This window comes from Anabrus simplex, chromosome 6 (genome assembly GCF_040414725.1).
Source record: "Anabrus simplex isolate iqAnaSimp1 chromosome 6, ASM4041472v1, whole genome shotgun sequence".
In the NCBI taxonomy this organism is placed as follows: Eukaryota; Metazoa; Arthropoda; class Insecta; order Orthoptera; family Tettigoniidae; genus Anabrus; species Anabrus simplex.
In genome coordinates this window covers 345,751,672-345,773,708 of record NC_090270.1, presented here as the reverse complement: position 1 = coordinate 345,773,708, position 22,037 = coordinate 345,751,672, and the positions used below count along the sequence as shown (strand labels likewise).

Sequence of the window (22,037 nt, the reverse complement as noted above, 5' to 3'; positions counted from 1 at the left end):
GAAGTAATGCTGAAATATATAAAAAAATAGAAAATATATCAGATGTAATGAGGAAAAGGAGACTTATGTTTTTTGGACATTTATATCGAATGCAAGATAGTAGATTAACCAGTAAGATTTTCAGATATTTGTGGAGTAAGAAATCAACGACAAGCTGGGTCAATGAAGTAAGAAAGGATTTAGAAAAAAACAATATAACAACAGAAGAAATAAATAACAGAGAAGGCTTTTGGGAAAAAGTATTGAAAATAGAAGGATTCCAAGGTAGGAAAGTAAAAAAGACTGGTTCAAAGTGGTCTGAAGACAGAAAGAAGAAACATAGTGAACAGATGAAAGCATACTGGAAGAAAAGGAAAGAACAAAGAAGAAGGAATTTAAATTGGCACGTGGTCCTCTGGTGGCCCATTCGAAAGAATAATAATACCCAATTTCATTCATCCTCAACTGAGGTTGGCAACAGGAAGAGCATCCAGCTGTACAAACATGCCACATAATTTCATTTCACCTCATCCCCAACCCCGTATCAGGAAATGGGACATAGTCAATAAGGTACGGGAGTGAGATTTGTATGCAAAATTATCAAAATGTGAATTTTTTCAGCCAAAAAACTATTATCAGAGAAATGTGGTAGGTCAGTAGGGGACCTAACCCACAAAAGAGAATGTGACAGCAACATTAATCATGCCAGTATCTCAAGACATTATAAAACTATAGTTATTCACAGGCAAGGCAAACTACTACTGTAAGTCCATTCTGAATTTTGCTACATTAGAGGCATCACTCAGTGCCTTACGTAGAAAAGATGAAAAGCTTAGTTCATCAAAGCAATGTCAGCAGGACTGAGAAAAAATCAAAACTTGTCAACACAGCAAAATGATCACACTTTTAACCAGGACATTAGCAATGGACTCAGAGCAGTACTATTGAAGAAAGATCAACTGTGTTTGCTTCAAAAACATTGAACAGGCATCACAAATATAGATTCTGATGATGACATTTTATTCAGATGATCTGGATGGCATCCTGTCAAACATTAATCAACAAGACAAAATAATCTTACGTGGTGATTTTAATGCCAGAGTGGGCAAGGACAACATTGTATGGATTGGTATCATTGGCAAGGATGGAAATGGCAGTGAAAACTCTAATGGTATTAGACTCCTCTCAAAATGTGAACGTGTTTTCACCAAAAGAATCGCTTTAAAACTTCATGGCAGCATCCTAGATCGAAGCACTGGCATTCTCATTAATTATATAATTACCGCAACAAAGACGTTTTTATCACCAAAGCAAGGACAGAAGCGGATGACTGTTGGACTTATCAGATCAGTTATGAATTTGTCACTCTCCACTCAGAGGAGAAAACAAGAGAAGAGCTGTAAACACGCTTCTGATACCGTGAAATTTGGAATTTCAGAATATACCTCACAATATAGAGAACTGCTTCATCAGACACTGTTGGAGGAGTATCATCAGGACATAACACAACACTGGGAGAGCCTGAAGACCACTATTCGGGATGCTTGCAAAGAAACGATGGGCTATAAGACCTAGAAACATCAGAGGATTGGTTTGATGAAAATAATTAAGAGATTGAAGCATTGATCTCAGAGAAGAGAAAAGTCTTGGAAGTGTGGTGAAAAGATATGAACTGCCTCGCAAAGAAAGAAGCCTTTGATCTTGCCAAAGCAAATATCAAAGAACTTGTGTGCTTAAGAACGCATGGTGGACAACCAAAGCAGAAGAGCTACAATATCTAGCAGACGAAGATCCGTGGCAATTCTTCCAAGCCATGAAAGCAGTTTATGGTCCCACTACCTTCGGTAGAAATCCACTCTGGTCCAGTGATAGTACACTTCTAAAAGATCAGTGCTCCATCATGAATAGATGGAAAGAGCATTTTGAAGGTCTCCTGAATCAGGAATCAGTTATTGATGAACAGGTGAATGACTCAATAGAACAAGCACCCATCAAAGAAGAACTTGGCTCCCTACTAACACTGGATGAAGTTAAGCGTGCTGTTAATCAAGCAAGGTGACACAGATTTGATGGTATATCTGCAGAAGCTCTCACAGAAGGTAGTGAGGAACTCATAAGACATGTACATGAACTGATTGTTAAAATTTGGAACACTGAAGAAATGCCTGCTGATTTCGGAGGTAGTCTTATAGTTCCAATATTTAAGAAAGGTGATTGATCAATCAGTAATAACTATCGGGGAGTATCATTACTGTCTTCCTTGGGAAAGCTTATTGCTCAAATTTTGGCAAATTATATACTACCCTTAGTGTAGGATATACTATCAGAGAGCCAGTGTGGCTACAGGCCTTCTAGAGGAACCACGGATATGATATTCACAGCTCATCAGCCTCACGAAAAAAGCAAAGAACAAAACAGACCTCTTTATACTGCCTTCATTCATTTTGTAAACTGTGATGCTTTGTGGAAGATTTTAGGATTGTATGGTTTTCCACAGAAATTAATTTCCATCTTGAAACTATTCTCCACTGATATGACATCAGCTGTCATCGGTACCAACTCTGTTGGAGAGCCATTTCATATTAAGACTGATATTAAGCAAGACTGTGTGATTGCCCTAACTTTGTTCTCATTATATATAGCCGCTGTTCTGCAACTAGTCACGGACATTCTTCCTCCAGGAATACAGATAAATTATAGACTGGATTGGAAACTGTTTAATTTGAGCCATCTAAGGGTGAAGACTCAAACACTTTCTACAGCATTAGTCGAGTTACAGTATGCTGATGATAATGCAGTTGTAACTCAGTCTGAAGAAAAGCTAGTGTCAATCCTGAATGCCTTTTCAACTGCATACAGAAAGATTGGTCTCAAACTTAATACCAGTAAGACACAAATTCTCGATCAACCAGCACCTGGAGAAGGACATAGACAGATCAATGTCTCCATCGACAGAGTGAGCCTTCAAGTAGTAAACTCCTTTCCTTAGCTTGGCAGCATCCTCTCATCAAGCGCAAATATAGATTAGGAAATCCAATTTAGAATCAACCGTGCTGGAGCATCCTTTGTCAAACTACGATCCCGAGTATTTGACAATCATGATGTCAATGTGGTAACAAAGATCCTTGTATACAATTCAGTCGTAGTTCCCAGCTTACTACATGGATCTAAATCCTGGACATGCTACAGACGGCATATTAAAAAGTTGGAACAATATCACCAGCGATGTTTAAGGAGAATTCTGCAAATAACCAGACAAGATAGACACACAAATGTCAGCGTACTTGAAGAGGCACAGACTACCAGTATAGAAGCCATGTTTTTAAGAAGTCAGTTACGATGGACAAGGCATGTAATACCCATGCCCGATAATCACATTCCCAAGCAAGTGTTTTACTCTGAGTTAACAGTGGATAAACATTGTTTGGGAAGTCAGAGGAAGCGATTTAAGGATGTAATTAAAGCTAACATGAAGATGTGCAACATTTATGTTAACAATTGGTAGACCTTAGCCCTCAACCGTTCATCCTGGAGATCATCAGTTCATTGCGGCACACTACTTTTTGAAGAAAACTGTAGGCGAATAGTGAACGATAAGAGGCAATGAAGAAAGGAAAAAGAATGAAATAGGAGAACAATGGCTGGTCCATCTGGGACTATCTGTCATTTCTGCAGCAAATTGTGTGCCTCCTGTATTGGGCTGTACAGTCATCTATGGACTCCCAGATGAAGAGGAGTTCTGTTTGGAGACCAACCTACTCGTTTTCGAGTGTTTGCTATTGTATGGTACAGTTTTGCCTCAAATGCACAACTTTGCTGACCAAGTCAAGGGCGAATTTTCACCTCAAGTGCAGGAGGCTGTTCTTAAGAAACAGTGCTCTTTTACAACATAAATGTGGACTGACAAATACAGACAGTATGATTTATTTGTCAGTTACATCCCACCACATACATGTCAATTGGGCCTTCAAAATAATGTGCTTTTCACAGTTAAATTTCCACAAGACAAAGCTAAAAAACTGTGTTAAATATTAGAGAGGAATTACAAAAAAAAATATGTCAGGGCTCAGTATTCGTAAGAATGAACTGAGAATGTAACCTTTGTCTCAGACCAAGGGGCAAATATTAAATCACCACTCTCCGATTACAGAAGGCTAGTCTGTTCTTCCCACTGCATCAATACCATTCTTAAGTCCACCTTTTGCTAATGAGGTAATTAATAGTGGACTGGTCAAAACTGGCAAAAAACAGCCAGGAACTGAATCCAGGCCTTTTATACAAATGAATAAAGCATAAAAGGCAAGAACCCAAGACAGAAATAGGTTAAAATAGATTAGGGTTTATTATCATAAAATTGGTTGAAGCAGATATGAGATGGGCACATAAACAAAAGGATACATACGGAAAAATGATGTCCTTGCTGGCAGGACATAGTGTTTACAATGCACTATGTCTTCTGGTGTGGGCTACAGCAATATTGTTACTTTCATTGATCTATCTCAGCTTTACTCTTGGCTTTGACAAAATGAAAGTGACTGAGGTATGAGTGATACTAGTAATGCTATTCCTTATGCAGCCAGTTTCTGCTATGAATGGTGTGAAAATGTTGCTCATAGGGCAGTTGGTGCATGCATTTCAGTGGGCTTGGCAGACTGATATGTAATAGCAACTTCTGGCTCGGTGAGGAAAGTAACGGGAAACTACCTCACTCCTCATTGCTTTTAATCGCGCCATTCCTACTAACGTCATTGTAATGTATGTTCACTTCAGTTGGAAAAACCACTAAGACAGTCTTTCTGAGGATGAAAAAGACAGGTGGAGAGTGAGTGTCTACCATTATAATGAAAACTCTCCAACCTGATTTTGACTGGTAGTAGGCAAGCGGGCGTACCATTACAGTGAAAATTCCCTCAGTCTTTGTATGAGAAAAGACGTTTGTTGACTTCCCCGTCAGGTTTCTAGGGTAACATTAAGAGCTATGCAATTTCATACAGTCTTGCTCACATGTACACTACCTAACCTAGAATTCTGTATACAATGTAGAATTCCGTAGCGAAGCATGGGTACATCAGCTAGTACAGTAAAACCTGTCTTAACGGACACCCCTCATTGGCGAACGATTTTCTAGGTCCGTAATTAAATGCCATGTTGTATACAAGTAATTTACCCCTCTTATACGGACACCCTTTATTACGGACACGGACACACCATAGCCACGAGAAACTCCAATTAAACCTCTCTTAACGGACACTTTCTTTTTCAAAAAATTCTGTATTTGTGTCCTGTATAGTATGTATTCGCTTACTTTTTGCACAGGCGGTACTTCCAAGAATCACTGACACCGTAACTTTTGATCCAGGCTGTACACATTCTTGGAAGGCAACACTAAGCTACGCTATCACTTCCAGAAGTTGTGTGATGTGACATGCTCGACAGCGCTGGAATTCGTACCTTCACTGTCAGGTTACTTTTCACTGACTCGTGGGCTTTTGATGTGTTCAATTTTACGTTAGTAAGTTGGTGTAAACATGGCTCCGAGGAAGTTTTTAACTTTAAAAGAAAAGGTAGGCATAATAAACTATCATAAACGTGAGAAGTGTGGTGTGCGTAAACTGTCCGAAGTGTTTAAGATTGGAAAGACACAGGCAGTTGAAATTGTGAAAAAGCAAGAGGAACTAGTGAAAGAATGGCATTTAAACGGCAACGAACAGCGCATAAAACTGTTTCAAAGTGGTAGTGGAGCTCTCATTGACAAGGCAACGCTAGAGTGGTTCGCTAAAATAAGAAGTCAGAATGTCCCTATGTCAGGACCAATGATACAAAAATTGCTAGTTACGATAGTATTGTTCTGAACCGTTGATTTGTCCTTGCTTTCTCTTTCTGTTGCTCCTTCTTCCCACACTGATCTGTCATTGTGTTCATCCTTTAATATGCGTTTCTTTTCTTGTTCCTATCTTTATACAACTTAATTCAACACGTGTTTGTTCCTTTCCAGCCTCGAATGGCTGGCTAGAAAGATTCAGAAAGCGACATGGTATCAACTTCAAAGTGATTTGCGGAGGATCATCCAGTGTTAATATGGAGATTGTTGACAACTGGCAAGAAAAAATACCTTCAATCATAGACGGGTATGGTCCGGAAAACATTTTGAATGCCGATGAAACTGGATTATTTTTCCGTGCTTTACCTGACAAAACTTTGTGTTTCAAAGGAAATTGTTGTACTGGTGGAAAAGTTGCGAAAGAATGTCTTACGGTCTTGTTATGTGCAAGTATGAGTGGAGAACGGGAGGAGCCCCTTGTGATAGGAAAAGCTGCAAAACCAAGGTGTTTTAAAAATGTGGACGTTACGAAGTTTGGGATTCAATGGAAAGCGAATAGGAAAGCATGGATGACCAGAGAAATAATGACAGAGTGGCTAGGACAATTGGACAGAAAAATGATACGCCAGGAGCGAAAAGTGTTATTATTCCTCGATAAAGCAGCATCGCATCCGGATATAATTAAGTTGCAAAATGTGAAGATCGTCCTTCTCCCACCAAATGTAACATCCGTTTCTCAGCCGCTTGACCAAGGAGTGATCCAGAACTTCAAGGTTATGTACAGACAGTTAGTGATGAAGCACATAGTATCAGAACTTAACGGGAATGAAGTAACCCTTCAAACACCGACAAAGGGGCTGAATGTTCTCCAAGCAAGTTCATGGATAACCAATGCATGGAAAAACGTCACGGCCTCAACAATTCGTAACTGCTTTCTGAAAGCTGGGTTTCCCGCTAGTGGTGGACATCCCGAAATAGAATCGGATACCCTTCCTGACAGCATGGAAACAACACAAGAGTTGATTAATGCAGCAGGTTACAATGTACAAGTGAACACCTATATTGAAATTGATTCAGATATTCCAACAGAGTATGAGAGTGGAGACACGAAAACAATTCTTCAGTCAATCCAAGAGAAGAAAGACAAAAATGAAGATTCTGACGAAAGCGGGAGTGAAGGTGATGCTAATGACGACTTTGAACAAAATACGGAATTGAATGTGCTGCCAATAACCTCGTACAGTGAGGCTCTCGGCTTTGTTAAGCGACTGAAAGAATTCTATTATAAACAAAACGATGAAAAAGGTGTAAATTTGACCCAGAATTTAATTGCACATAGTGAAAACATCATTGCTAAACCGAAATGGACAAAACAAACGAACATTAAAGATTTTTTTCAAGTGCTAATGTTTTACTGAACTGTACTAGAGATTGCTACATCTACATACTTATTTGAAGTTTCAAAAACTCATACCTTCTTCTTAATTTTAACATGGTGTATGGTAATAGTGTACAGTGTGCTCAATAGAGGTTTCCATAGAAGTGTTTTTGTCTCTTTAATACAGTGCATCGCAGCTGTAGCAGCCCATCTACAACTTTCTCATGTGAGTACAGTGCAGTATATTGTACAATACTGTATACAGTATACAATTAAAGGTACATTTGCGAGAATTGTTAACACATACATTACATGGGTTATTGTGTTCCAACTTAGTTTAATGGTACCGGTTTCGTAACCTCTCGCGGGCGGACACCCCTTCATAAAGGACATTTTTTTCGGTCCCGAAGCTTTTGGTGGAGCTGTGCAGGATGAAACCAGCCTTCAGGCTGAATACCCAACATACATACACATTCTTGTAGCTCTATGAAACATAAATTTGCTTATGACAGTTGCAACGGTATCGGGGGTAATGTATATTTTTTCAGAATGCAAGTAATTTAGTGCCCTATTTAGCAGAAATTATCGGTGATAAATTATATCCTTTTTTTTTTTTCAGTCTACATATCTATTTGTTGGTTTTAGATGTTTGTACTGTTGTGAATAATACTCATAATACGCTATTTATCAATTATGGTGTTATATGAAATTGTTTCTGAAGAATGTTCAATAAACAAAATTGTCTATATTACTTGTGTTCCAATTCTTGCTGCGTGAAGCGAGCTTGTCTCTCAACATGCTCCCTTTACATTGACCTTCGAGCCGATAAGCTCACTCGCGACTAGCATTCGGGAGTGCGACTTTTGACATACTCTGGCTCACGCCGTTCGTGGCCCTTGCCTTCCTTTGGTAGATACCTTCATTTTTCGAAGTGTCACACCCCTTCCATTTTTTTTCCTTCTGATTAGTGTTAATAGGCAATGGTTGCCTAGTTGTACTCCCTCTTAAAACAATAATCACCACCACCACTCCACGGAGTAGATCTAGCAGTATATCCAGCCACGGAATTAGCCACAGAGGTACCTTGTTAGGGGTCTGCTTAAGACAACCACCGATAGCCACATCTAACTCACAACACAAGCTATCAATTTGAGAAAAAAATATATATATACAGTCGAACCTCGGATTGCGAGCATAATTAGTTTCGGCAACACGCTTGTAATCCAAAGCACTCGTATATCAAAGCAAGTTTTCCCGTAACAAACAATTGAAACGTGGATTATTCATCCACACCACAAAAATATTTATTTGCATACCATTTCTAAAAAAAATATAACGTAAAACAAATTAAAGTGCACTTTTCCTTACAATACAGGTAGTATCATTGTTGGTGAAAGGGAGACGAGAGATGACGTGAGAAGAGTTACTGTGTAGCACGAATTGCACTAACGGAATCACTGCTATCTGTTGGCTCACTGGAATTGTTTTCTTTTCGTGCAACTTTAACGAGCAACCTGTCCAATGACTGTTGCTTTTGCCTCTTTTTGAGGACTTCACAAAACTATGACATTGCAGTGTCATTGAACTGATTCCTCGCTCGCACGGCTACAGCCTTATTCGGGTGGTGTTTTTCTACAAAATTTTGCACCATTTCCCACATTTTGCACTTCTCCCGAATCTCAGTTGAAGTGAGAGATTCCACTCACTTTTCCTCCTCCTCTTCCCCAGACGAGATCTCCATAACCTCCTGTTGTTCGCGATGCAGGTCCATCAGTTTGTTGGTGGTCAGTTCCTGGCTAGGTTCTTCCACCAGCTCTTGAATGTCCACGTCATTCACCTCCAGTCCCATAGTCTTACCTAAGGACACAATTTCATCGACAATAGGCGGTTCATTGTCACCAACAATCCCCTCAAAGTCACGTCCAAGAACACAGTCAGGCCACAGCTTTCCCCACGCGAAGTGAGAGTTCTCTTGGTGGCTCCATCCCAGGCTTTATCGATGATCTTCACGCAGTTCACGATGGGGAAATGAGTTCTCCCAAACTCTCGGAGGGTAAGGTTTGTTTCTTCGGTCACTTCGAAGCATCACTGAACTAGTGCTTTGGTGTATAACTTCTTGAAGTTCGAAATGACTTGCTGATCCACAGGCTGGAGTAGTGTTGGGAGGAAGGAACTTAACCTTAACGAACTTGAATTCCTCCAGTAAGGCCTCAAGGCCTGGAGGATGAGCAGGAGCATTGTCCATAACCAGCAAGACTTTAAGGGGCAGATTATTTTCTGAAAGGATTACAGGACAAAAGACCTTGTTCATCCACTCAACAAACGAACAGGGGAGAGGAAAACGTAGGCACACGTGGTGCTCGTATTGCGGAACCTCACTCGCTTATCAAGTTAAAATTTATTTAAAATGTTTGCTCATCTTGCAGAACACTTGTAGACCAAGTTACTCGCATTCCAAGGTTTCGCTGTATATTAACCACCTAATCAATACACAAATTATAATCTAAAAAGATTATTTATCAAACAAAAGTGGACATGTTTCGGCTCTTGCAAGCATCATCATTCGGCCGGGCTTGGTACCTATGGTGGTACTCGGTAGTAAAGATGCACTGACAGCTTGGATGTTGCAGTATTTCATAAATTTTGGCAGCGTAAGTACTGAGTATCTGCTGCTGTCTTATTCGTAAAGATGGAACTCCTGATTCAGTAAGTAGACTAGGAACTGGACTGGTATGGAAAGCTCCAGTTGCCAGCCCATCTCCACTATGGTGAATACTGTCTAAAAGGTTCAGCAAAGATCTTGATGCTGAGCCATATGCTGCACTACCATGTCACTGAGAATAAAACAAAAATTATTGTATTAAGCCAAAAAGGACACAAACACATCAAAATGGAACGTAAGTTCCCTGATTAACAGGCCCCTTCATGAATGCAACCTTTAACTAACGGAAATGAGGTAGCCACGTTCGTCGCTTAGCAAACAGGAGACCCAGGAACACCCAAGTGTCTACCACTGGTAGGACATGGTTTTGCAAGTGGAGCTCTGGGTCAGAATACACAAGCAAACATCAACAGAAATATACAACTAAGGTTTTTGTTGCCGAAAATCAAAAATCATGTTGTAGGACCCATCTGTCAACAGTGTTAATAGATTGCTGTAGTTGTCTCTCGATAACAGTCATCCTTCGGAGCTGAAATGTAGAACCGAATCACCTACATACAGTGATGGAACGACTGCGCACCCAGCAGTGGCAACTACGCCATTGATGGCGATTGTGAACAGCGTGACACACAATACAGAACCCTATGGTATTCCATTTGCTTACACATAGTAATGTGAATATGCATTCACTAAACAGACTCAAAAAAGCCAGAGGGACACGAATTCCTCAATAAACATAGATTTCCCCACAATCTGCACTAGTGTAGAGTGGAAATAATCCCATATCGCTAGGTAGTGTCTTAAGCTTTTTCCAGTTGTTCGTTCCAGAGAAAGACCACCTGAATGTTGCTCTCCAGTCTGACCAGACAAACAGTGGCACATGGATGAGAGCAAAACCCACACTGGTAGTTAGACAAGAGACCTCTCTCTTCCAAGGCCCACACTAACTGTCGGTTCACCATCCTCTCAAATCAAATAGCTTACAGAGACCATTTGTAAAGCATAGTGGCCTACAACTATCCAGAAGTTTTGGATCTCTATCTGTCTTGGTAATTGGTATTATGACTCCCTCACGGCACTGAGATGGAAGCTTTTTCTCATTCCTTATTCTGTTGAACAGGATGAGGATATTCTTGAGACTCAAATGTATAAGAATTTGATTGCGGATTTTATATCTTCCAGGAGTCATGTCCCTGCACAGCACAAGATGTGCATTCTGCAATTCCCACTCCTTGACAGACATGTTATATGAAGCACTAGAGATGAAGGAGGGATGGTGTGCCCCTGCCTCGCACTTAATAGGCAGAAATGATGGGTCGTATCTCCCAGAGCTGGGCGTAGCTGCAAAATGTGACACGGTGTGATCTGCAGTGACTGAAAGTACTGTAACTATATCTCCATTAATGGAGATTCCAGGTACTGATGGAATGTTCTGGACTCTGACAGTACGGCAAAGTTTTGCCCACACTTGCGATGAAGGAGTATGTGCCGTCATGGAAGAGACATACTTTTCCCATATAGCTTTCTTACCCTCTTGAATCAACAAACGGGCTTTAGAATGGACGCCCCTAAACGCAATGCTGGTTGGCCATCATAGGATTCCGACGATAATGCTTAAACAACTGGCGGTGATCATATATCACTGCTGCAATTTTGTCGGTTCATCATGGAACCTGTTTCCTGTGAGGATACTGGAAAAGGAAGGTATTGTTTCCTCTGAAACAGCCAGAATTCCAGCGGTAATGGAAGAAACGGGGTTGTCAACAGACCCAAGCACCTCAACGGTCATTACTGCACGTTCTGAATACTCTGGTCAATTTGTCCGGCGAAGTAACCAATGCTTTGGTACTTCTGATTGCCTTTGGTTCTAGAGCATGAGAAGAATTGGGAAGTTGTCACTATCACAGAGGTCATTGTTTACTTGCCACCATAACAGGGGAATAGCGCACGGTTGCTCAAGTGACATTCAGATGGGAGAACATGCCATGTGCGCTGCTGAACTGTGTAGGTTCTCCTGTGTTAAGCATCTGGTGAATCAATCGCTCAAGAATCCTCCCTCCTAGGGCAGGAAGACGGAGAGCCCCAGAAGGTGTCATAGGTATTCACGCCTCCCAGCAAGAGGAAAGGAGGAGGTAACCGAGTGATCAAATCCTGGAGTTCATGAATGTGAAAATCTCAGTTGGGTGGAAAGTACACATTGCCCACTGTTACCATTACTTGTAACGGAGTGTGAACTGCAATTGCGTCCAGCTGAATTAGTAGGAGCACTTCATCAGCGAAGATGTTGGAACAGACCATGTCAAACGCCCCCAGCTGCTTCGCTACCCACAGCTACTTGCTCTTTGGAATAAAGACAATATCCTCTCACAGTTGTATTGTATCCAGGTCTGAAGTGAGATTTCAGTAGACGAACTATGTGGCCACAGAGACGAATATAAATTGACATGAACCAGCCAGGCAATATTGATAATTACAGCTTCTTATAAAATTGTAACAAAACTATTTTAATCCTCCTAGTAAATAATATTTTAATTTTATGTCCAATAAAGATGAAAGTTCAGACATTAATAGACGTTTCGACTCGGCATTGGGTCACCCTCAGTAAGACATGATTGTATGATGCATTAAAAACATAGGAAAACACACAAAATGAAATGTTAGTTAAAAAGTTTTTTAAAAAGCATGATGAAAATTAAAAAACTGTGAAATGTTAATCGTTAAAACAGTCTTGAACTGGAGGTCTTTCTGTTTCAATGGTTTTTGTTGTCCTTTGGTGTGGTTCAACTGATATCTGTATACTGTTGACTTAGTTTTTGTGTTCCGACCTCGGCTGATATACATAAGCATTATTGAAGTTGAACCGTCTGATTTTAGTCTGTAAATTGGATAATACAAATCGAATTAAGGTTGAAAAGTGGTGACTAACAGGAACAACATTTAGATTAAGTTATGAAGAACAAAAATTAAGTTACTGTATATTACGTGGCCTACTTGTATCATCCGTGTTCTCTGATTATGGAGTCCAGCTCTCGACTGACTTGCTCCCACAGTCAAGACGCAAGACGTGTTGCTGCAAGGAAGTGGAGTGGGCAAATGGGGCGGGGCTTGCGGGAGAATGGGAGTTTGCGGAAAAATGGGGGCGGTGACTGAAACCGAGTGTAATAATTGTGAGTTCTTATGTTCCTGTTTTTCAGGTAATATATCGGATTACCGGAAAACTTTTGCAATTCTTTGGATGTGGGAGCCATGAGGGAAGCACTCCTAACTGAAAAAAGTAATTATGAAGTTATTATAGACAGTGAAACAGATTAAGAGAAGCTTAAATATATTGTAACGAGAAGGTAATTCCAAATCAGAACAGAGTCTTGAATCTACTGACGACGATGGATTTGGAAAGACTGATATTGAATGTTTTACAGCTGTTCAAAAGAAAAATAATAAAGTTATAAACTCTTGGAACTGGCAGAAAACTCCACTGCACTGAGTAAAGCGTGCAAGCCATTACATTTTGCCCCATCATCCAGGAATACTTAATAGGACCAGCCAAGAAACTTACAAATATTTTTGAATATGGTCTTGCCTTTTCTCTATGTGTATGATCCAACAGGTGATAGACTATACACACAAATGTGTGTGCTCCATTCGTGGCAATTACATTCAATCGCGAGATGCACGGGAAAGAGATGTCACTGAGATGATGACACTTTTCGGCCTGCTTTATTTAGCTGGAGTTATCTGCTTCTTGTAGTAACAATAATGATTTTCCCCCTGAAAACATTCATTCAATCAATCAATCAATCATTAATGATCTGCATTTAGGGCAGTCGCCCAGGTGGCAGATTCCCTATCTGTTGTTTTCCTAGCCTTTTCTTAAATGATCGCAAAGAAATTGGAAAATTTTAGGAATGATTAATACTCAGAAAACACAAGATACGTGCGATAAATCAAGGACTGAGAGCTACTATTAAAGGACAAGAGCTAGTGGTATCAGGCAGAAATTGGAAGAGGAACTGGTCTGTGAATAGACTGCTGGACTTAGAAATGAAGATTAAAAAAGACGAAGAAAATATGAGCAGTGCAACGAGAGGTGGGGAAGTGAGGAGAGATAACAGTAACAGTGTAATGTGTGAAGAGGATCAGAGAGAGGCACTAAGTGAAAATGTAACCATTAACAGTGAAGAAGTTCAGGAAGAGGCGACAAGTGAAAGGGTGACCATAAGCAGTGAAGAAGAAAGGCAGAGGAGTGAAAGCAGTGAAGTAAGGGAAGTGACGGGTAAAAAGGTGACGTCAGAGGCAACCGGAGGATGTCTCAATAGGAGTTGGGAAAGAGGCAAGGGCAGAAGATTAACGGAGATGATGGGAGCTGAAGGTGGAGGCAAAAGAACACAACAGAGTGAAGATGGTGATGAAGCGGCAGCCAAAAGAGGTGGCAGAGAAACAGGAAGTATAGAAAACTGACAAGACGTGGGATTCAGGTAGAAATGAGAAGGGTGTAGTCACTAGAAGTAAAAAGAACAATAGTATAGGGAGTAGTGAAAATAAAGATTGTTAGATGTAAGAATGTAGTGTTGAGAAATGAGTGTTTGGTATTTGTAGGTGAAGATGAAGTGATATTTTGAAGGTTGTGATGGTGTATGAGTGTGTGGTATTTGTAGATGGAGATTTATTTGATGATAGACGAGTGTGCGCTAGGGCTGAAATGTGGTGTTGGAAGTAGAGGTGGTATATGCTGAAATGTGGTGTTGGAAAGGTATGGAGAAGTGGTGGTGCACTCATGAGTAAGTTGTATTTAATGTGATGGTATATGAGTGGGTGGTATTTGTAGATCTTGAAAGTGGTGTTGGAAAAGTATGAAGATGTAGTAATGTAATTTGGCTATTCGTAAATTTTGGTTTGGTGGAAGATGGAGTTTTCGGTAGGTAATTATGATGGGTATTAGGATGAGTATGAGTGTATGGTAAATTGAGTATGGTAGATGAGTGTGTGCTAGAGATGAAAGGTGGTGTTGGAAATAGAGGTGGTATATGTTGAAATGTGGTGTTGGAAATGTATGAGAAGTAGTGGTGCACTCACGAGTAAGTTTTAAATGAAGGTGGTTTGGTATTCAATGTGATATGAAATTTGGAGATGGAGAAGTGGTGGTACTTTTCAATGGCAGATTTTAAGTGTTGAGAGGGACGAGAACTGAGAAGTGGTGTTTGTTTAAGTGTTGAGAGGGATGTGAATAGAGAATTGGTGTTTGTTTGTAAACTTTGGTTTGGTGGACGTGATGACAAATGGATGGTGGACGTTTAATTATTGCTATATTATGTGAGTGTTAAGTGATGATGTATTGGTATTAAATTGCAGTAGAGACGGTAATTTATTGCTGAAATGTGGAGATGGAGAAAGGGTGGTATATGTAATGGCAGAATTTAAGTGCTGAGAGGGAGGAGAATTGAGAATTGGTGTTTGTTTGTAAACTTCGGTTTGGTGGACGTGATGACAAATTTCAGGTGGAGTATGGCTTGGTATTTAAATTGATTAAGCATGGCTGACAAGGATAAAATTGCAACATGAGCATACGTGAGCATGAATACGCAACGGCAGAATGTAACGTAAGTCTGGACTCAGCAACCTAGAGTGGGTCAAGTAAAATAAGGTAGGAGGAATGGAATGTGCAAGGGTTTGCGTGTCTAGTTAAGAGAGGCATGAAGGTCTTTGACATTCTTAATACTGCTGATTTTATTTCAACTTTATTATGTATTTTAATTATGTTTATTTAAACTACACATTCTGGGAAAACAATAGGAATATTCAGCAAGGACGTTGGACGTGGCATGAAAGGGCCGAGGATGACTACCGTGGTGACCCTCACTTTAAATTGATTAAGCATGGCTGACAAGGATAAAATTGCAACGTGAGCATACGTGAGCATGAATACGCAATGGCAGAATGTAACGTAAGTCTGGACTCAGCAACCTAGAGTGGGTCAAGTAAAATAAGGTAGGAGGAATGGAATGTGCAAGGGTTTGCGTGTCTAGTTAAGAGAGGCATGAAGGTCTTTGACATTCTTAATACTGCTGATTTTATTTCAACTTTATTAGGTATTTTAATTATGTTTATTTAAACTACACATTCTGGGAACACAACAGGAATATTCAGCAAGGACGTTGGACGTGGCATGAAAGGGCCGAGGATGACTACCGTGGTGACCCTCACTTTGGGGGTTACGTTTCCGGAGTATCTGAGGAATTTCATGGCATGTCCATGGAGTACGTTTGATTTTTTTTCTATTAATATTGTTTTGTTTGCTCATTTTTGTTCTCTGCGTGTTTTATTTTTCTTTTCTTTTTTCTGTACAGTATGTAGAGTTTGATAGAGTGAATTTTGGCATGGGCTGAACATGTTATTTTTCTCATTTAAAGGATCAAATGGGTATTATTACTGTAGATCTAGAGAAAATAATGAAGTATCAAAATTGGAAAATTATTGAACATTTCCCTTGGTAAGTTATTCCAATTCCCAACTCCCCTTCCTATAAACGAATATTTGCCCAAATTTGTCCTCTTGAATTCCAACTTTATCTTCATATTGTGATCTTTCCTATTTTTAAAGACACCACTCAAACTTATTCGTCTACTGATGTCCTCCCACGCCATCTCTCCACCGACAGCTCGGAATATACCACTTAATCGAGCAGCTCGTCTCCTTTCTCCCAAATCTTCCCATCCCAAACTTTGCAACATCTTTGTAACGCTACTCTTTTGTCAGAAATCACCCAGAACAAATCGAGCTGCTTTTCTTTGGATTTTTTCCAGTTCTTGAATCAAGTAATCCTGGTGAGGGTCCCATACACTGGAACCACACTCTAGTTGGGGTCTTACCAGAGATTTATATGCCCTCTCCTTTACATCCTTACTACAACCCCTAAATACCCTCATAACCATGTGCAGAGATCTGTACCCTTTATTAACAATCATATTTATGTGAGTACCCCAACGAAGGTCTTTTCTTATATTAACACCTAGGTACTTACAATGATCCCCAAAAGGAACTTTCACCCCATCAACGCAGTAATTAAAACTGAGAGGACTTTTCCTATTTGTGAAACTCACAACCTGTCTTTTAACCCTGTTTATCATCATACCATTGCCCACCCTCCATCTCACAACACTATTGAGGTCACCCTGCAGCCGCTCACATTAATATGTAGCACTTTCCAAACATTAAATGTATTATCGTGTATAAACATCCAATCTGACATCTTAGAACTCCCCTGTTTATAGCCAGCAGTGAGATAAATTTAGGTGAGGATCTCTCACATATGCGCGACCGTTCGTGAACTTTTAGAGGGTGCACCTATTGAAGTATTATTGAAAGAAATGTATTAAGAGTCAAGACAAATATTTCCCATCAACTTTCCTCATGAGGGCTTTGGATCTGCTATGGCAGCTTTAAAAATGCTTTATGTTTATTTATGTTGTGTATGCTTTCTTTATATTTTATTTTAAATTCTTTCTAAGGTTAAGTTTACATTAGTTTGAGCCAGCTTATACTTCATCACCAGAAATATAGTCATCAATTTCTAATTCATGTCAATCTTTCTCAAAGTAAGAACTTTCAAGAATGCCTACAAATGGCTGAACTGGGGGTAAGCAAACAGATCTGGGGATGTTACACAACCAACGTTAGGGTCACGAAGCGGCCAACAGGCCTCTACCATCCCCTTGAAGTCCCTGCAGAAATATAACAAAATGTGACAAAGTGGCAAAATACATGGTTATGAGTGCACTAAAGGATCATTTGCAACTGCATGGTTTTCTTATTTTCAACAAAGATGTCAGCCTTGTGGGCACACAAGATGCGAGCTCTATTGGAAGCAATAGAAAACTAGTCTTCCTGACAGCTGACCCAAGCGGGTCAATAGCAACACAGAAAATGGTCACAAATCTGGGATTCACAGTGCCTCTGTTTTAATGCTCCTATATAGCCTCAGTAAGAATACCTCTAAGGGCAGGTTGGTGGGTCCCTGACAAGCATTAAGGAAGGATCTCTCCTCTACGCTACATCAGGTATCATTTCACATCATTTTTATATACTTTCTTACATACTTCACCTATAAAGGCTCTATGGAAAAAACCACTTGTCTGTGCTTTGTGCAATAAGTGGCACACAACCGGATCTGTCTTAAACAGAAAAGGGCATTATGAAAAGAGTGTCTTAACTGATGAAAATCTTGAAGAAATGCAAGCCAGACCTTAGGTCAGCCCTCAGAGACCGAAGCTATTTAGCACCGAGGTGTGATATCTCACCCGCCTCAGTACTGAGAGAACATAAAATTCTGAAATTTTTTTGTAGTGCACAAGTTAGAAAGCAACAGGTGATAAGTGAAATAACAGAAAAAAATTACAACGTGCTTCAAAGAATTTCCTTCAAATATGCTAGGATAGCATAAACTAAAATGTAAACCATTTTCAACAGCTACTACGACATTAAGGTAAGGAAAGGAAAATCATTGCCCGCTTTTCATTTCTTTCCTATTTTTAAGATAGTGAGGCTGTTTTCTAATTCCTTCTTGTTGCAGAGAACAGAAGCAGTCTCCAGTAGGAAGGACCAGTATGGTTCTGGAAAAACACAGCCTGTCTTGCAACTTGCTATGCGTGCCTCTCTTGAACTTGCCATAAACTCTTGTTTGGTGGTCACTGTACATAAAACTTTAACCCGCCAGTGGTCGCTATATAAGCAAAATGGCTCATGGTCATTGAAAATCGTCTGCTCTTTTATACAGCATGTAGTTTCGAACTTGAGCCCTGATGTACCATTTGAAACTGCATGGTTTTCTTATTTTCGCACAGCAGTTTTGAGAGAAGGGCGGATGCATTGAAACACACATCTGTGACCTTGAGAAGCGACAGGAGGGAGGAATTATCAGCAACCGTCACCACTAAACATTTTGCTTCACACGCGACCAGTCACGTTGGCGCCAATTTCTGTGTGTATTATAGTTTTGCTATTGTTGTATGTTGTTTCATAGCTGAAACAGTTCTTCGCAACTTATTGTATTAATGTGTTGTGTCATTAGTGCGGGACGATGGCTTCAAGTCGTGACATTAGCTTGGTTTGATGAAATTCCTAGTGATCAACTCAACGGCAAAAACAGTGAATTTGACTGTGAAAGTTAACACAGTGAACATAATACGCATACTGAACAGTCTGAGACAGAAGAACGTGCTGAAGGAACCGTACCTGGAGAGCAATCTGTAGCTGACGAACAACATATGTTGGAGGTAAATGAGAATTTCATGTTTAGTGACAAATGTTTATATAGGGAAAGATAAGGTGGAGCAGATACCCACCAAGAAGAAATCCACGCTCATGTACTTGTGCTGCAAAGATAGTGACTCATCCTCCTTGTGTAAAGGGCATTGCGAAAGATGCACAAATTATTTTAGAAAGCTGGGAATATTTTTTTTCCAGATACAGTTATAACCATTTGAGATTTATGTTTATTTTTTATTTATTTTTAATGTTAATTTAATTTATGCTTGAAATTGGTTGGTATTTAGTATGTAAACACATCATATCGTACCGTGAGCATTTTGCTCAACGCGCAACCACTCGCATTACTTTCACTCTAGCGACCACTGGCGGGTTAACCTGCCTCTTTTTTTTTTTTTTTTTTTTTCCTAGTGGCTTTACACAGCACCAACACAGATAAGTCTTATGGCAACGATGGGATAGGAAAGACCTAGGAGTTGGAAGGAAGCAGCCATCAACTTAATTAAGGTACAGCCCCAGCATTTGCCTGGTATGAAAATGGGAAACCACGGAAAACCATCTTCAGAGTTGCCAACAGTGGGATTCGAACCCACTATCTCCCGTATGCAAGCTCACAGCTGCATGCCCCTAACCGCACGGCCAACTCACTCGGTGGTTAACCTGTTGAAGAGTGCACCTAAGGACAGTCAATAGAGTGTGCACAGCATTTGCCGTTTGGTCCCACATGAGGGAGAACGGCATTTGTCGTTTTAGGTTAGCACTAAGAACTTTATTGCTTACTGACGTAATATGACATCCAGCAGCGTTTTTTGGAACTTTTTCAGTTAATATGATATAGGCCTAGATGTTGATTCCCATAGGGAATCTGAAATATTTGTCTCGAATGAGTAATTTTATAATACCAATATATAATACCAATAAATTTTTCAGTTATTCGAACAGTGTCGCTGTACAAATCCTAGTTCTGTATGGTGGTGGTCTCTGACAGAAATGCCTATACTCCCTACAGTGTAAGAGTTTGGACCGCCGTAAGCCTACAGGTTTCAGCAGTGTTACGATTGCCGCCGATGTGAATAGATGATTGTGCTCTTCCTAGTTATAAATATTTTTTAGTTTTCGTAATATAACTGTGAATGTTTTTTATTTTGTAAATTACAAGTGATGCTATATAGTTTCTGGACACAAATGATGATATTATAGATGAACTAAATAGAGATATTAGTGAAGGTGATATATCAAAAAAAGTTTTGAAATGACAGTGTTTTCTTGATCCAAAATGTCTTTCATGTGTCTCAAAGTCTCTCAAAGTTGTAATAAATAAGTTTGTTCTTTTTTCTTTTTTTTCCCCCAGAGGTTGTTTACCAGTCAAATAGGTACTTGGATGTGGCCAGCATTATTGCATGGCATATGCCGTGCACACTCATCAGAAAGTTAAAGGAAATGAATTGCAATGATTATTAAAATGGCAACGTTTTACCATGTGGTACGCAATATTAGTACCATGATTCATGACCTGCAGCGCTGACATCTAGGTGCAGTATTACTGTCTCTCTCTCTTTTTTTTTTTTATTCCAACTTTGGTCTGGACTGGTTAAGTCCAGCTAGTGACAAAACCACTGGACTGGGGTGAACAAACCGGGGTCTGGAGGTACAAGCCCCCAGATTAGGGTCACAAAGGAGCTGGTAAGCCTCTAGCATTCCGTGGAGTGATAGCAGTGCATTCATTCTATGTGATCTAGTGGTGAATCTCCTTACAGACAACTGGGTAGAGATTAGTGATGGCATCACCAAGTCATATCCGATACTTCAAACCATCGGCGTCCTTCAAGGCGACCCCCTTAGCCACATGCTTTTCATTGCCGCCACAGCTGACATTGTACAAAGACTAAATTCAGAAAATGTCAATATTCTCATGTATGCAGATGACATGGTTCTGACGTCAACTTCTCAGTTGGATTTGCAGACTACTTTTAATAACATTACAAAATCGGCAGAAGAGAACCAGCTGAGGTTAAATGAAAATAAGACTGTCTCTTTGACCTTCAGAAAAGGAGAAAAATGGGGAACATTCTTAAACAATGACCAGCAACTGAAATCAGTCACAAATTTTAAGTACCTAGGAGTCACTTTTCAAACACCGGGGAATGTGTTCTCTTTACATGTAAAAGACCGACTAAATGTTGCCATAAAATCCATTAACGACATCACATCTTTGAGCCATCTCTCACTTTCATGTGCCATCGAGTTATTTCATCTTAAGGTTAGTCCTGTAGCCACCTATGGATTAGAAAATTTATGGATATATCTTGGAAAGAGGCAATTACATAGTATAGAGAAGGTGAAACCATTCTATTTAAAGAAAGTACTTTGCCTATCAAAGTACACTCCATCACGCCTCGTATACCAACTGTCGAGAGAATTATTCTTTGTGGAAGAGTTGTGTTTGAAACTACTGCTCCCGGCCACCCCAGCGTATAAGGAACTCCTACAAGAGCTTCAACAAAAAAGGGACAGCATATGGTGGGACTTTTACCAATGTGATGCAATGATCAACCGCAACTGGACTCAGGGAGACTAGACACATTGTGACCAGACTCTCAGTCCATGGGTTTTACCAACGCCTGTGTATTAAAGTGAGTTTCAATGAGCTAAGTCCGGACTGCAGGTGCAAAAGATGTGGCGAACTTTGTGAATGCTATCACGTACTTAAGTGTAAACTGAGAATAGAATCCTTAACAAAATTCTGTACAGACGACTGCTCATAAGAATTTTGTCCATGCACATTTGTGCGCAATAAAACATTTATTAACATGTGAAAAACTGAATGAATTAATAATTAAGTACGCCAGATAGTGACAAAGCCATAGGTGAGGACTGGTTATGAGCAGCTGGGTAGGTAGCGCCCCAAGATCTAGGGCCTAGAATGTCTGATTATA

The 22,037-nt window shown here is 40.0% G+C and overlaps 1 protein-coding gene across 5 annotated transcripts in view; it reads right to left on the bottom strand.

Moving 5' to 3' along the window:
- The window catches only part of LOC136875807 (zinc finger CCCH domain-containing protein 10), a 35,257-nt gene that overhangs the window by 11,293 nt on the left and 1,927 nt on the right, over window positions 1–22,037 (bottom strand). The window lies entirely within an intron of this gene.